The sequence below is a fragment of the Physeter macrocephalus genome, chromosome 7, assembly GCF_002837175.3.
Source record: "Physeter macrocephalus isolate SW-GA chromosome 7, ASM283717v5, whole genome shotgun sequence".
In the NCBI taxonomy this organism is placed as follows: Eukaryota; Metazoa; Chordata; class Mammalia; order Artiodactyla; family Physeteridae; genus Physeter; species Physeter macrocephalus.
In genome coordinates, this window is record NC_041220.1 from 118,371,812 (window position 1) to 118,387,745 (window position 15,934).

The 15,934-nt window shown below is 38.2% G+C and overlaps 1 protein-coding gene across 1 annotated transcript in view; it reads right to left on the reverse strand.

The window, feature by feature from the left end:
• CAMK2D (calcium/calmodulin dependent protein kinase II delta) overlaps window positions 1-8,159 on the reverse strand; it is a 321,127-nt gene extending 312,968 nt beyond the window's left edge. Inside the window, exon 1 of the mRNA XM_055086199.1 lies at window positions 8,015-8,159. The gene's annotated coding sequence lies outside the window, so the exon portion shown is untranslated. The remainder of the gene's footprint in view (window positions 1-8,014) is intronic.
• Window positions 8,160-15,934: the final 7,775 nt, after the last annotated feature.

Below are 15,934 nucleotides of genomic sequence, written 5' to 3' on the forward strand. Positions count from 1 at the left end.
AAATAAAATGCTGTGAATTCAGAACACAATGATTAAAAAATTTATTAGAAAAAGAAATTATTCATAAAACAAAAGGTAGTAATAGAAAAGGTTTTCTTTGCTTCATCAGGTGCTGAAAGAATTTTTTTTTTTACTCAAAATAAAAAATGTGCAAATAAACAAGAAAATAAACAATATCCACCCAATCAAAAAGTAGCTCTTTTCCCATTACTTTCAAGTATACGGGTTAGCATACTATCCTCCATGAACATACATACATACCTACCACTGCTAAAGGAACTGTAGCAGGAAATTATATTGAATATGATGTACAAATTGAAACAACTGTGTAAAAGATTGTGGAGTCATTAACAAAGAAAACAAATTAGCAGATGCTGAGTATTCCTCTCGAAACCGAACAGGACCCTGTGGGGCTCCTGGGCACAGAAGCCTTTCTGTCCCCCATTTTCTTGTTTGTAGGGAGTTCCAAAGGGCAGATTCTAACAGTTGCTAATCCAGGGAGGAGCAGCCAAGAAATCACCGGAGGCTACATTAAAGGAACCAGAGAAACTCATCAAGAATACCTGAGACAAGGACTTCCCTGGTGGCGCAGTGGTTAATAATCTGCCTGCCAATGCAGGGAACACGGGTTCGAGTCTTGATCTGGGAAGATCCCACATGCCTGGGGGAAGATCCCACATGCCGCAGAGCAACTAAGCATTTGCGCCACAACTACTGAGCCTGGGCTCTAGAGCCCATGAGCCACAACTACTGAGCCCATGAGCCACAACTACTGAGCCCATGTGCCACAACTACTGAAGCCTGTGCACCTAGAGCCTGTGCTCCACAACAAGAGAAGCCCCTGCTCTCCACAACTGGAGAAAGCCCACGCACAGCAATGAAGACCCAATGCAGCCAATAAATTAATTAATTAATTTAAAATATATATATTACCTGAGACCAGATTAGAGGAGTGCAGGCCCTACACACATCCTAATCTTATCAGCAACCCCACCCTTGAACTGTTGCTATAAAACTCCCCATCAAATCCTCCCAGGTCCCCTCCTAGGGACACAGTTTTTTGGGGCAGGAGCCACTGTGTCCTCCTTTGCCTGGCAAAGCAATAAAGCTATTCTTTTCTACTTCATCCAAAACCCTGTCTCTGAGATTTGATTCGGCACCAGTGCACAGAGGCCGAACTTTCGGCATCACTCTGGGCACCGGTTATGACTTTCACTTACTACTGTTGCAACACTTATCACTCCTGTAATTAGTCTATTGGCCCCTTCATGGCAAGGAACTGCCATTCAGTCCCTCACCACAGCACTAGCGCAGGGCTTGTGCCCTAACAGGTGCTCAAAAATACCTTTTATTTTAAAAAAAAAAAGGATATATGTTATCATTAGTCTTTGTCTTCCAAAATATTAAAAATGCCCAATCTTTAATAGGGTGTAATGAGTCCTCTTTGTTGCTATATTTAATGGATCCTTTTCACTCCTTACATAACTTAACCTCTCTGTATCATTTCATACTGTTGACCTGAAACTCTCTGTTGGTTTCCTTGTCTGATGCCACATTCTCTACTCACAGCACCTCAGCTGCCAGCACACATTTCTGTCTCCTCTTTTCTTCAGGCTCATTCCCGGTGGCTGTTTTTCTCCATCTTTGTGGTAAATAGTTGCTTTTAGGATTCTGTCTTAGGCGTTATCTTACACACCTTTCCGGGGCCACCTTAGTAACTCTCATTATCTTGATTATTTTCTGTCTTAAATTCGCCTCTCCAGGTGTAGATCCTTAGACAAGATGAGAGAGTTATTGTGGCAGTGCTCTCAGAGAGAAGGGTAAGGAAGTGGAGAGGCAGGGCAAAAACAAAATAAACTCAAACAAAAAACCCAGCATGTGCCTTCAGGCAAAGTCCCAACCGCAGCCTGATCTACCAGCTGCTCAGGAGTGTAAATTACACCCAGATTTTGTTCCCCTTCAGGCAAGTACTTCCGCATTCCTTCACCAGGCAGTCATTGACCACCAGCTATGGGGGAGGGGGAAAAGAAGGGACATAAACTCCCAAGGGGTCAAGTAAGGCCCTCCTTACTTTCAGGCACATAGAGAATGAAGAAGGGAAAAACCAAGTCAGCTAGATATCAAAAATGCTAATGACTGAAATCTTTACCTCCAACTCCCATCTCTCCACGAGCTTCAGACTTGTGTTGCCAGCTCCCTATTGGAAGTTTCCTCCCAGAGAATCTACCTCTGATTCAACATGTTAAAAATTAATCTCCCAGCTTCCTTCTCTATCTGCACCTCCTCCATATCTCAGCAAGACTTGAGGGTCACCTGTAACGGTCCCTCTCCCTTCCATCCCACAGCCAATGACAAGTCCACACACCTCATGCCATACCCACTGCAAATGCCTTCTTTTAAGCCATCAGCTTTTCTCACTTATATTAAGGCATTAGGTCACCCTTCTTTAGTGAACTTACACTAAAAAAATCTAATGTGTCTCTCCTCAGTGTAGATAACCATTATTAGTTCATCACATATCCTTAAAAAAAAAAAAAAAGCCCCAAATCTTTCGTATACCCTACCACGCATTTCCTGGTTTGGACCTGGTTAGTTTCATGGACTCATCTCTCTTATCCCCATGCTACACCATGATTCCTAAACATTTCTAGAATTATCTATCCACTTCACTTCATTTCTCATCCCTGGCGTTCTAGACCAAATCATCATCATCTCTTAACCAGTTTGCTGAAACAGTCTCCTAACTGCATTAATCTGAGGTCATTGAAATTCTTCCTGATAAGCATCTAACTATCTAGTGGCCTGTTTATCTAAAGCACAGAGCACCTCATTCTGTTTTTCATCCTGAATTCCTTTCAGGGGGCATTGTCAGTGGGCCACTGCAGTGGGTTGTGATTTAAGCCTTGCATAACTGAATGATGAGCAAGGCTCTTTGTTCTTTTTTTGTTCACAATCCCCTTTGCCTCCTTTTGGTCATAAAGTCAACCAAGGTTTGGGAGGTATTTAGTAACTGATTTGTCCAATGGCTCTAGGAAGGCTCATTCCTAGATCAGGCAAGGATTTCGTTGGTAGGCCATTCATGTGCTATGTCTGCATTAGGCCCTGTTAAAAACCTAAAAATTCTCTGGATCATCTGTCTTACTAGTCTATTGCGATCCAGAAAATGCTTCTCCCTTGTTGCATCTTCTCATACATAGAAAAGTACTAAAATCATTAACTTGACATATCTGTTTTGTAATAAGCAGTAATCTTTTACCAAGATATATGCTCAATTACATGTATTTCATAGCCAAAAAAATGACATATATACTAGTTCCTCCCCTACTTCTTTGGAGTGGTTCCTCAGAGCTATCTCCTGGGCTACAGTCTGCGGTAAGACCCTGAATAAAACTTAAACTCATAACTCTTAAGTTGGGTGGGTTTTTTTAAGTCGACACTCTTCTCTTGATTCATGCAACTTCAGAGGAAGGCAGCGTCTACTCCAACACTCTTCATTTTCAAAACTTAACTTTTTCAAAAAAATCGATGGTTTAAACTTCAATAAATTACCTTTGCCAAAAGTTGAAATTTCTGTTTTCATCATGTAGGGGCCAATGCTAAGGATTTCCTATATGCTACGTATCAGGTAGACAAGGCAAACTGGACTCAGAATAGATTTTGAAATGTACTTTCTTACTCAGTTTATTATCACCAATCCTGTATAATTATAGTAACTTCTGTCCTATTTGCATGACAGGTCCAGTTAATTTATTATTATTTATTATAATTTATTATTCAGATACTACTTATTCATTTCCTAAATCATCAAGGCCTCTGATATTTCTTATCTCTCTGCTTATTTGCTTTGCAGAAGTTGGTTGCCATGCTCATTTGTTCTCTCTTTTTTTTTTTATTTATTTTTGGCTGTGTTGGGTCTTGGTTGCTGTTCAGGCTTTTCTCTAGCTGCGGCAAGTGGGGGCTACTCTTCGTTGCGGTGCGCAGGCTTCTCATTGAGGTGACTTCTCTTGTTGCGGAGCACGGGATCTAAGCACGCAGGCTTCAGTAATTGTGGCTCGTGGGCTGTAGAGCACAGGCTCAGTAGTTGTGGTGCACGGGCTCAGTTGTTCTGCCATATGTGGGATCCTCCCAGACCAGGGCTCGAACCCGTGTCCCCTGCATTGACAGGCAGATTCTTAACCACTGTGACACCAGGGAAGTCCCTATTCTTTCAAGAAGCAGAAAGAGAAGAGGTTTTAGAAATCTATTTGCCCAATGAGATAATTCATGTGACTAAACCTACCCACCAAAATCTGTACTATCCTCCTTCTACAGAAATAAGGGTGGAGCTGTACACATAGGCAGAATACATTTACCAGAGTTCCCTGCCTCCAGATTATGTTCTTGGCAAAGACATGTGAGCAGAAGTGATGTGTACCACTCGAGGTTCCAGCCCCTGTGCATGCTCTTTAATGTTTTTCATGTTTCCTAAATGACTGCGATAGTAACTCCTCGGGCAGTCCTGTAAGTATCTTGTTGAAGATGGCAGAGCCAGTGTCAGCCTGGGTCCCTGAAAGCCTTCATAAGAGCTGAGCTACTGCTAACCCAGAACCCTGCTCTTGAGAAAAGAAATAAACTTCCTGTTCTTAAGGGAACTGAGTTTTGAGAATCCTGTCTTTTTCTGTAGGTTAGTCTACCCTATCTAAGACAAAGTATGTAAAAAAAACTCTTAAAATCAAAAGTACTCCACAAATATAAAGTATTACTATAACTCAAAGCTTATGAATAAAATTACAATGAATGAATGAATGGAAATAAGTGATTTGGGTTATGACCATATTTTGTTTTTCCACATCATGCCCCTTTCCATTAGTGTGGTAATTGAGAGTTAGCTGTTTTAGAATGGCCCAACTCCAGTCAGAACACGTAGCTGTATTGTTCAAGTTAAAAAATTAAATAAAAGAACCATTCACCATTCTCACTTCCTACTACACACACACACACACACACACACACACACACACACACACGTACAGTTCTCCTTCAATAGGGCAGAATTTTAGAATTTCTGGAAGCTATAGCAATACCCCTGCAAAGAACACTTCTCTCTAAAACTTCCCATTTTTAATGCTTTTCTATTATATCTGTGAAGAAAAAAAAAGAGCTTCAATTAGTAGCTTATTTGTGAGCAACACTTCTTCTCACAATTATGTGGTTCCTTTAACAAAGAAGATGTGCCCTCAAATTAAGAGTGAAAAGATGTTTTTGAAGGTGGAGGCAATTAAGCTGGGTGAGTTATCAAAGTACGTAGAAAACAAAACAAAACACTCCTGCAGCTTAAATGTGAAGAATTATGCCATCGATTTTGCAACGTTTATTGTATAAATCGTGTGTTTCTGTATTAGGCCAGGGATGCAGAGGATGTAGTGTAGAACAAAATAAATAGTGTCCCTAATTTTATAGGGCTCACTTTTGAGTGGGGGAGATAGGCATTAAATCCATTATTCATAAAAAAATTAAATAATATGAAGGAAGAATATAGGGAGCTATGAGAATGTATAATGTTTGTCTTGGTGGGGAGGAGAAGGATGAGCAAAACGAGATCTGAAGGATAAGTAGGAATTAACTAGATAAAAGAAAGTACAGGGAAAAGCATTCTAGTAGATGGAACACGGCCAATTCAAGGCACCAAAAGAGGTCCACTGGATTAGGGTGCAGTGAATAGAATAAGGCTGTAGGAGTGGATCAGAGAGGCTCTCATGGGGAACTTAAAACTATATGAAGAGCAGTATGGAAAAACTGAAAGGGTTTAAGAATGAATGTGATGTTCTTGTCATCAAGTTCATTCTGGCTGCCTTGTGGAAGATGAGTGTTAGCAATATAAAAAGATCAGCTTAAAAGGCAAGGTAAAGGAAAGTGATGGCTTGGATTTAGACGGAGGTGTTGGTGAAAATAGAAATAAATAAATATTTAAAATATATTTGGGAAAACTAGTATTAAAATAATAAAAAACACATTGATAATTAAGACCATCTGTGTTAATATGAATTAGATAAAACTGTATGTAGACTATTGATGTCAACATGACTTAGATTTTATTGTTTGTTTTTAGGAAAACTCTGCCTGGGTAACATAGTACTATAAATCAGTAAATAACTTTACTGTTTGCTTCAGGAAATCTCTTCAGATCAAACTGTTAGAGACAATAATCTGCTCCTCTGGCCAAATAACTTGCTCATCAGTTTAGTTGTCAAGACTAACTTCACAGTATCCACCAATTTTAAACGTTGCCCAGTTCTCCATTTCCCTTCTTGAAAGACTCCTTAAACTTCTTCAGGCCAGACCCCAAATCCTATAAATATCTCACCTCTGACTACCTCTTTCTGAAACACTGCCAAGACCCGGTCAAGGTGGTGTTCTCCCTATTGTAATGAGTTGAGAGTGCTTTATTAAAAGATTGAAGATATTTTGAGGAGCTCAACAAGGTAAACACAGGAAGTAGTTTCACAAACACTGACATAGTCATACAATGAAATATATGAAGCTATTATTGCATTAAATTACACTGTAGCAAAGTACTGGCATTGAAAAATGTCACACCATGTTAACTAAAAACACAAGTTACTACAGAGTTTACTTTAATCCCAGTTTAGTTAAATTTAGTTTAATCCCAGTTTGATATGTTTGGTTGTTTGGATGGATGGATAGGTAGATAGAGAGAGAGATGAAATTCTCCAAGGACAGCCTCCTAAATTTTAACTGTGCTTATCTTTTTATCTTTAGGGGTAAGAATATGAATGAATTTTTTCCCAGTATTTTCAAATTTTTCCTCACTGAGCACATTTTACTTGTGTAATAAAAACGATGACTGCTATGAAGAAATAAAACTTTTGAATTTGCATATATTGGGGAATTGGAATATGTACTTCAAAACCAAAAAAGTTTAGAATTTATAAACTCTGAGGTTTCTTCCTTAAAGTTTCCTTGTTTGGTGATGGGGAAATAGGATGGAGGAATATAATAACTACTCTTTTCATGGAATAGTTTCACAGTTACCATGTAAGATACATGACACTTTTCATCTTATGAATGAGAAAACTGGGGCACTAAGTGTTTAAATAACTTTATTTCTCACTAGAAACAAGGGCCAGTTGGAGTTACTCTCCTGAGTATCTGATACTAATAGGTAACATTTATTGAGTACTTACTATGACTCACAACCCTCTGAGATAGTTTTCTATTACCTTCATTTTACAAACAAGGAAACAGGAATGGACCTGTGTGTCCAAAGGGAGTGACAAGGTAAGGAATCAAACCCAGATAAGCTGAACCCCAGGGCCTGTATTTTTTAATCACCGTATGTTATCTTCCATATTTATATTCATTTTACACACCACAGCTAGACACTCATAGATATACTTTATATTTTTCAAATGGCTAACTCTGAAAATATTTAGCTCCTTAAGATTGGCTGCTCTTTAAGGGAAGGAACAGTGTGAATGAACAAACAGACTACAGAAGTCACTTGGCTTCAGGGGAAAACCAGCTGAATTTCCTACTTCACTAATTAACCACACTAATCCCCAAGTGTCAAATAGTATTAACCAGTCAACAGCTGTTTTTCCAGAGAGCTAGGTGACTCATTTTCTAAACGTACTGCTCATGTAGCCACAGAATTTTGGCCGAGCCCATCCTTCCTCTCTCTCGGAGACCTCGTCTTCCGTTTTTGCTTCTCCCTGGCTCTGGTACCCTTATTCCTCAACTTAGTTTCTTATTTCATCTTAGGGCTAATCCAGGTTAGGATCTATCTGCAAATCTGACTAAATGTTAAGGGGGAGAAGTTGGTGATAAAATCCCAAGTCTTTACTAGATATTCCAGTGACTAGAGGGAAACACTTTTCCTTAATGTTCAGCCCATCTCATTTTTTAGCATATTCCCAAGGTCTACTTCCCGAACTTCAATCCAGGTTCTTCCAACAGTCTGGCAAAGACAGATTCCAGGTGATCCCCTGAAATGTAAGGAAGGATTCATACTCACGTGTGTTCTATCAACAGCTACACTGCCACCTGTTGAAGTCTGCGCAATCTGGCTTCTGTCCCTCTACAACTCTGAGGATCCTACTAATAACCAAGGACTCCCAATGACTAAATCCAGGCAACGTGACCCAAACATCATCTTCATGGCAATCTGTAGAAATATACATAACCAATCATGTAGATTTTCTTAAAACTGTCATTCTTCGACTTATTCAGTTCCAGTTCTCCTGGTTTTCTCACTGTCATTATTCATTTTTCTGCCTGTTCTTCTTCCTTTTTGTTTTAACGAAGGCCTTTGCCACTACTTTGGAGTGTATAACACTGCCAAAGACCTTGTCTCTTGCCTTCATGTAGGTAACTCCCACATCATGGTCCCCAGACCCGTAGCTCTTCAGAGATGCTCATTTTTATATCCCACTTCATGCTTTGATGCCAAAGTATATCCTTTCCAAAGTCTCAATTTATGTTAATGGTACCATTTCCCCACTTATTCAAAATCAATCCTTGGAGTAATGTTTGATTTTTTTCTTTATATTCCCCATTTCCAACATTATCACATCCTGTAGATTCTTATTAAAAATATCTGTTTTAAAAATACCCATTAGGATTTATTCCTTCCCACTTATATGCCATCATCATAGAGGGAGTCTATTGTCTTTGTGCAATGTTCTCCTGACTGTTTCACCCACTGAGGCTTCTCCTCCAAGCCCATTTCCCCAGTCTTCTATGATTTCCATTAGTCATATTCTCTATGAAAAATGAGGACATGTTAAAAAATGAGACCTAAAATAAATATTCAGACTCATCTGCATTCCTTCCATAATAACTATCATTTATTTAACATCTACAATGGGCCAAACACTTTGCTAACCACTTTATAGATATTCTTTTTAATCCTTTCAACAATCATAAAAAGTAAGGCTTATTATACCTAGTGTAGTTTTGGGCAAACAAGATTCAATTAACAGCATGTTTGCTTTCATAAGGTCACACCTTAGAAGGCAAATAGAGCTGTCATTTGATCTAGGTCTCCTGGATTCCAAAGCCTGTTCTAAGAATTTAATATATGATACTACAAAGATGCAGAAATCAGATAATCACTGAATAAAAAATAAAATTTTGTTTTATATGTGACTATATATCAGAAAAAATTTTTAAGTCAATCCAGTGAAGTTAAGACACTTACTCTCAGGATTCTTATTGATATACAATGAGATTAAGTAGAAGTACAAGAAAATAGTTATTGGGACTTTAACCTATCCTAAATTTCTTAGCTCAAATTGAAGAAATGGTAATTTCTCTAATGGCCAAGTATTTATTTAACCTGAACTGTGATTGTCACAGTTATTTGTTGTGAGATAAGAAGGAAAACTATCTACCTCACAACAAATAATGGCGGAGACAACCCCTGGATGATGTGTGAAATGGATGCTTGTCAACACATGATTATACAAAAGATGTCTGTAATGAACCATGAGCTAGAGTGAGTTTGCCTCTCATGTAATATGACAGAAAGACAGCAAAAAAATAACTCCCTATTTGGCCACCTGGAAGGAAAGTAAATATGTCTATGAAAATGGCTCTGTGAAGACCCAAGATGCTACAGTTTATGAAAAAGCAGAGCTTTTCTCCACCCTCATAAAAACAAAACAAAACAGAACAAAACAAAAAGCTGATGAGCTATAAGCTACTTCCCAGAGAGGTCCCAAGTGGTTCCATTCTTGTTCTTATTTATTCCTGTTTCTTTTTTTGCCTTCACGTCATTACACTGTTTTTATATAACTTTTGATTCCTTCTTTACCACCTCTCCAATTCTGTATTTACAAATTGTTCCAGTGAAGGAAAAGGCATTTTATGTCAAACGACACAGTTTATAGTCCAGCCTGAGGAGCTCATTATGCATAGGAAGTGAAGGCAAAATAAATTAATTCTGGATACAACTGAAGGCAATCCTTTTTGTTCACTGAAGAATTCGTCAGCCTCTGAAGCCAAGATCAATCCCAAAATAAAAGGAAGGCATGTTGGTGTATTCAAATGTCAACTGAATATAGATTATTGCCAGAATTTTGTAGAATCTGCCAGTGATTCCTAAGACATTACTTTAAAACCAGTATTTATGTAACTAATTACAATTTTCTGCTTTCAAGTGTCAAGAATGAGCTTGAATTACCTTAAACAAAATGGAAAAATTTATTATAAAAATTCAAGAATATTTTACAAGACACAAGAGAAATAAACTTTTATCTCAGAGAGGTTTGGAATTTAGAAATGGAAAAACATCAAAGAGCTAGCAGTATTTTCTTACTCCATCTTTCATTTACACCTCTTTCTGTGCTGTAGTTTTTACTTTGCATGGCATAAAGTGGCAAGGCAATCCCATAAGTTTGTACAGCTTGCTGACTGCACAAGGATGTCCAGCCTTCGACACAGTCTAAAATACAATCTAGCTCTGCTAGCCAGGCTGTGAACCCTCATGGTTGAGTTGTCCGAGAAAGGGTGACTTCTAGTTTCTAAAAGGCAGCATATGAATAAGTGGAGACCCCATCAAATGCTGTGGTTTTGCATATTTCAGGTCCAGTCACACAAAGAAAATGAATATGGTTCAAACTACAAATCCCTAGTAAAGAGATTTTTATTGAATGTGATACCCAATTCTGGTTCAATTAGCTGTGATTCAGAAGGTAAGGATATATTTTTAAAAACTGTGAATTTGTTAGTCTTTGGTGGATAGGGCATTTATTCACAACACCTCTAAATTTTTATAACTCAGACTGCCCACTACCCTCTAACTCTTAGAGATTTCCTAAGAGTCAACTACTTATGAGATGTATATCAGAATGGAAAGTATGCCAGGAGCAGCAGAAACTATCTAGATTTGGAGGAAGAGCTAGTTCTTTTCTTCTCTCCATATACATAAAATTCTTTATGGGTTGGCTTTGCATTTTTAGGGGACTGGAGATCCATTGATTCTTCAATTAAAATATAAGGTGTGGTTGTTGAAATATTTGTTTTGTGTATTTTCTCCAAAATAAATTTTGTCTTCCTCTTATGGCTACCAGATTCAGCAAATAAAAATACAGGGCACCCGTTAAATTTTAATTTCACAAAAATAATAAATAATGAATAAGTATGCCCCATGTAATATTTGGGACATAGATATACTAAAAATCATTGCATGGGATATACACTAAATAATCATTCATTGCTTATCTGAAACAAATTGACCTGGGTAACCTTCATTTTATCTGGCAATGGCAATCTTACTTCCTTTTTTCCTTTTTTTTTTTTTCTGTACGCGGGCCTCTCACCGTTGTGGCCTCTCCCGTTGCAGAGCACAGGCTCCGGACGCGCAGGCTCAGCGGCCATGGCTCACGGGCCCAGCCGCTCGGCGGCATGTGGGATCTTCCCAGACGGGGGCACGAACCCATGTCCCCTGCATCGGCAGGCGGACTCTCAACCACTGCGCCACCAGGGAAACCCTATAGACATTTTTAGATCTAATTTTGGCAGAGGGATGGAGTTAAGAAAATAGAAACAGATGTCTAGCCTTACACATGAAGGATACTAAAACATGACCTGGTGGCTTTACAGTGGAATATGATAAAGGGTCACCTGGTCCCCATGAGTAAAAATGTCTGTGTTCTCTTTGAGGAAAGAAAATGAATGAAGGCTATCTTGTATTATTTTTATAGTATTTACATGTACTCAATCATACAATGGAGCAAGGATATTTTATAAGTAAAATATAACTAACAAAATAGCACATAATTTCATCAGAAAGCTAATTTACTTTTTTAGAGCTGAGAGAAGTCAGATGATATTTCCATATATTAACATTGTCACATCTCTTTTTACTTCTCATTTTTATTTAAATTAATTATATAGAATTGCTGCAATTACTTACAGTTAGTAATTAAAACACATCATCCAATGTTGCCTTTAGTCCTTGAGATTTAGTCCTGCTTTTAAAAAGTGGCACACTGGTATGTGTGTTAAACTTGAAAATTTAAATCATAGAATTCTGAAAGAAGGTAACTGTCTTATTAAGTCATCTACAACCTAAAAGTTGGAATAATTATTACTTAAGTACACATAAAATGTACTTGGGTTTAGACTTAATCAGGTAATTACAGTAAGAGTATGATTTTTGTAAGAAATTAGAGAAATATCTTAATTTTCCTTTATTACTCAAAAGTAATGGGGCTTCCCTGGTGGTGCAGTGGTTAAGAATCCACCCGCCAAGGCAGGGGACATGGGTTTGATCCTTGGTCCGGGAAGATCCCATATGCCGTGGAGCAACTAAGCCTGTGAGCCAGAACTACTGAGCCTGCGGGCCACAACTACCGAGCCCATGAGCCACAACTACTGAAGCCCATGCGCCTAGAGTCCATGCTCCACAACAAGACAAGCCACCACAATGAGAAGCCTCAGTAACCCCCGCTCACTGCAACTAGAGAAAGCCTGCGCACAGCAACAAAGACCCAACGCAGCCAAAAATAAATAAATAAAATTTTTTTTAAAAAAGTAACACTACTATGATTATTTTAGAGATTTGATGAGCACCTGTTCTGTTCCATGCAGTATACTAGTCAAAATATACATTTTTATCTTGTTTCCTTTCCATAATTTTTATAGAGTAGATATTATGATCCAGATTTTTTAAAAACCTATTAGAAACTGAAACAGAAATATTTATTAGCTTCTGTAAGCCACACATACAAATAATAAGTGATCATATCTGGTCTAAAGCCTATATGATATACCATGATAAAAAAAATAAATTCATTGGGGCTTCTCTGGTGGCGCAGTGGTTGAGAGTCCGCCTGCCGATGCAGGGGACGCGGGTTCGTGCCCCGGTCCGGGAAGATCCCACATGCCGTGGAGCGGCTGGGCCCGTGAGCCACGGCCGCTGGGCCTGCGCGTCCGGAGCCTGTGCTCCACAACGGGAGAGGTCACAACAGTGAGAGGCCCGCGTACCGCAAAAAAAAAAAATAAAAATAAAAATAAAATAAAATAAATAAATAAAATCAATTCATTGTGTCACTAAAATATTTGACCCACACCCAAGGCAGAAAGTATTGATCATTTTTAATTAATTAATTATTTATTTATTTATTTATTTTTGGCTGCGTTGGGTCTTCATTGCTGTGCACGGGCTTTCTCTAGTTGTGGTGAGCAGGGGCTGCTTTTTGTTGCGGTGAAGCAACCGATGCGCGGGCTTCAGTAGCTGTGACATGCGGGTTCAACAGTGAGAGGCCCGCGTACCGCAAAAAATAAAAATAAAAAATAAATAAATAAATAAATAAAATCAATTCATTGTGTCACTAAAATATTTGACCCACACCCAAGGCAGGAAGTATTGATCATTTTTAATTAATTAATTATTTATTTATTTTTGGCTGCGTTGGGTCTTCATTGCTGTGCACGGGCTTCCTCTAGTTGTGGTGAGCAGGGGCTGCTCTTTGTTGCGGTGAAGCAACCGATGCGCGGGCTTCAGTAGCTGTGACATGCGGGTTCAGTAGTTGTGGCTCTGGGGCTCTAGAGCACAGGCTCAGTAGTTGTGGCGCACATGCTTAGTTGCTCCGCGGCATGTGGGATCTTCCCCGACCAGGGCTCAAACCCCTACCCTCTGCATTGGCAGGCGGATTCTTAACCACTGTGCCACCAGGGAAATCCCAGAAGTATTGATAATTTATCTTGGTTTCTCAATTCTTTTTTTACTCTAAGAAAGATACATATATGATTTTAAGAACTAATTAACATTAGTATTCAACAACTTTTTTTGATGTAGTGAATTATTCAGCTTCAAACATAGTATATTGTTTAGGGGACATAGATAATGACCTGTCAACTTTTGGTGGAAATATTTTTATAAGTTATAGTAATTTTTTATCTTTGAAGAATACTGTCAGTCTGAGAGATTGAGCAACATGGCCTTGACCACTAGAGGGCTTAAAATTTGCAATCCCTGTAATCTAATAGTACTGATGGACATTTTGTTACGGGCTTCTGGTAAATTTTGAAAAGGGAAATAGACACAATGACTCTATGGATCTCATGTGCTGAACAAATGTTATAATTAAATTTAGTTTTAATATTTGTTGGAATCTTTACTTCTAAACAATTGTAGTATTAGGTTATTTTACAATTACAATTATTGTAAAGTTGTACAACAATTTTACAATTGTTATTTGATAAATTTCCCAGAGAATCTTAGTGAAATTGGAATATAATGTTAATTGAAGTGAAGTATTGGAATTAATAATAGGGAGAGGGCCTTAGAATACCTACTGGGAAGAGAAGCTCATAGAAGACTGAAGGAGAACATCTGGAGAGAAGAAAAGCAAAAGATGACAAAGGAGCAAAGAAAATCAACCTCCCCCCCAAAAAAAATTTTTGAGTATTCTTCTCTTGGAGGGATTGGCATGTACTTGGCAATGTGAAACCAGGAGTTGAGTGATTGATCTAAGTAATAATAATAATTATAAAAGTGATATTTATTGGATTTTCACCATGTGCTAGGACTCTACTAAGGCATTAACATATATTAACTCATTGAAACATCTTGTAAACTTCAGAATATTCACTCTGTCTTTTTTTTTTTTCATTTTACAAATAAGGAAACAAACCCTTTCTTCTTAGACACTTGCCCCACCCCCCTAAAATAAAAACCATTCAGTGAAGGCTATGGCAAATACAAAGCAGCTTTCCTAAAGCAGATGAATTCTATAAAGGCTCAGAGTTTGGAGCTTACTGAGTTCAAGATCTAGGACGAAGCAATGGTCCCAGATGAGGATGCATTCTTCATGAGCTTTGGGAGAACTGAGGCCAGGGCATTTAAAAATATCTGACAGTAGGAAGTTAAATGTCATGAAAAAATATTTGATAATTGGAAGTTGGGAAATTGCACATGGTCTAAAATCTTGTATGGGGGGCCGGGGGAGAAAAACACAGTAAACTACACTGTTAAATGTCTAGACATTTAAAGACTGATCTTGCCGTAGGTTCTTAATGGCTTTAAGTAATGAAACAAAGCAAAATACAACAGAAAATAAAGCCCTGATGTACTACTTATGTGTTTTGTAGCAATTTCTGGCAACTAAATTTCTTTGTCCAGCTAGTGATGAGGAAATCCTGTACTTTTTATACTTTCTAAAGATCTGAAAAGGAGATGATGAGAGATCATGCCACTGACCCATGGAATATTACCTAGAGGGAATTCTATGTAAAAATGCACTTATGAATTTTTTTTAAGGTTTTTTTTTTTTCCCCTGCACAGAATGCAAGATCTTAGCTCCCCAACCAGGGATCGAACCTGTGCCCCCTGCAGTGGAAGCAAGGAGTCCTAACCACTGGATTGCCAGGGAATTCGCTTATGACAGTTTTAAACACAAACACACTCAAGGTTATCACACATAGTATAAGTAATATACCTAGAGAAAAAAATATTTCAGAGGAGAAAGTAACAAATGAAGACATTGCCTTAGCCAGTGTCTTTGGCAAGATGCCATTCATGGGTGATGCCAATAAACATAACTACATAATATTCTCTAGGCGTATACAGCCACTTGAATGCAGGAACAGATTAATAGATAGTTGGATTTGACCAGTTTAGTTTTTGTTAGGAAAGAATGCTTGAGGGAGAAAGGGAAAAGGGAGTTAAGGACATTTGTTGGCAAGTAGTTATAGGGCAAAATCATTAAAACAAGCTGACTAGAGTGACATGTGAAGACATGGGATTATGATGAATAAAAGTAAGTTATAGGGTCAATGAACTGGTGGTCTTGATGAGCTGGTGAATTGTATGAATGGAGTACTAGAGTGAATAGACTAAAAGAATAGAGGATGATAGAATAAGTAGTTTAAAACTGAAGATAGAATAAGTAGTTTAAAACTGGGGTGATGACAAGGTCTAGGTATG